The following is a 1,861-nucleotide window of genomic DNA, read 5'->3' as shown; positions in this document are numbered from 1 at the left end:
TCATGATTATAATTATTACTTAATATAATTTAAGCATTTTGAATAAGCCATTAAAGAATAGGAGAGCAAGTATATATTTATTACTTTTGTTATACTCGCCTTTTTATTTATCATTTCTGGATCTACTAGTTTCTGTAAATTTGAGTTACCATATGGAGTCACTTTCTTAGCCTAATTGAGCTGTTTCCACCCACTTCTTTTGTGCTGATATTGGCAAATACATTACATTTCTATATTCATTGTATACATTTTGTTTCATCCAGTTGCCTTTTAAATTAGTTAAGAGAAGAAATATGTGTTTATACTCTAGTGATCACATAATTACCCTTACAGATACTCTTTGTTTATCTATGTGGATTCAAAAAATAAGGTCAGACTTCTCCTTAAGCTTCTTTCTCTCTGTTGGTGGCAGTCTATGGATTCATATGAGAAGAGAGAATTCACATAACTAGCCTTACTTTTGCCCTCTGTCTTTACAGAGGTATATTTGGCTGTTTTGTGAGATATTCTGGTAAAAAAAAATTAAAAATCAAAGAAAAAAAAATGAGGTCACTTGCTTTTAGTCTAAAAAACTTTCCTAAGTATTTCTTGTAAGGTAGGTCTACAAACAACAAATTAGCTCACTTTTTGTTTATCTTTTAATGTCATTTTTCTACTTTCAATTTGGAAATATAGCTTTGCTATACATAGGATTCTTGGTTGAAAGGTTTATTTTTTTCTTTGAGAACTTTGATTATATTGTCCATCCCTTTTTTATATCCCTTCCCACCCTGTGGCCTCCATTGTGTCTGATGAAAATTTACATTTAAGCTTCTTGAAGTTCCCTTGTAAATAATGAGTCATTTTGCTCTTGGTGCTTTTAAGATTTTTGTCCTTGCCTTTGGCTTTCAGTATTTTAACTATGACTTGTCTGTAAATCTCTTTGCATTTATCCTACTTGAAATTTGTTGAGCTTTCTAGGTGCATAAATTAACGTTTCCAATAAATTTGGCAATATTTTAGCTATTCAAATACTCCTTTTGTTCTTTTCTTTCTGTTTTTCAGATAGCATAATTTTTATCAATCTGTTTTTGATATTGCAAATTCTTTCTTCTGCTTGTTCAAATATACTGTTGAGCCTCTCTAGTGAATTTTTTATTTTGGTTATTAAGTTTTCAAATCCAGAATTTCCATTTGTTTCTTTAAAAAAATAATTTCTATCTCTATGTTCTCTATTTCTTGCAACATTATCATCACACTTTTACTTATTTTATCACAGTTTTCTTTGAAGATATTTATAATGGCTACTTAGAAATCTTTGTCAAACCTGATATCTGGTCATTTACACACGTAGTATAGAGTGTGTGAGGTATTTTTCCAGCATAAGAATCTTATGTTTTTGTTTCTTACATGTCTCATAACTTTTGTTGTAAATCACATTATAGATAGTATAGCAATTCAAGGTACTTGTTCCTCCCCTCCAAGACTTGTAGTTGTTATTGATTTTTACTTGTCTAGTGACTGAGTAAATTATTTGAGTGAAGTATATCACCTACCACACACTTCCTGCTTCAGGAAGATTCTAATGCTGTTTTTGGCCTTGGGGAGTCTATGATCACACTGGAATGACAGTAGTTTTGGCAGATATCTCCTTGACTCTTTCCCTGACCACATCCAGCCATTAAACTCCAATAATTGCTAGATTATTATTCGATTGTTTTCAGCAATGTCCTGAAGTCTGAATTTCTCAGCAGACTGGTCCAATCAAATATGGACTTCTTTGCAGGAATAGTTTCAGAGGTAGTGTTTGAAATTTGGTCAGGCCTAAGAAGGGCTCCTCCATGCTGTTTCTTCTGTGGCTCTGTCTGACAAAATAGCCAGT

General features: G+C 32.1%; 1 non-coding gene across 1 annotated transcript; it reads left to right on the top strand.

Annotated features, from left to right (window-relative positions):
* The first annotated feature begins 374 nt into the window (after window positions 1-374).
* LOC116524587 lies at window positions 375-509 on the top strand. Its single transcript, XR_004257408.1, has one exon. It is a non-coding gene; the product is annotated as a small nucleolar RNA SNORA75 (small nucleolar RNA).
* Window positions 510-1,861: the final 1,352 nt, after the last annotated feature.

This window comes from Sapajus apella, unplaced genomic scaffold, assembly GCF_009761245.1.
Source record: "Sapajus apella isolate SASKATOON/1434 unplaced genomic scaffold, GSC_monkey_1.0 scaffold45, whole genome shotgun sequence".
NCBI classification, from domain to species: Eukaryota; Metazoa; Chordata; class Mammalia; order Primates; family Cebidae; genus Sapajus; species Sapajus apella.
Note: the sequence above shows the minus strand (reverse complement) of the source record. Positions and strands in the feature narration are given on the sequence as shown.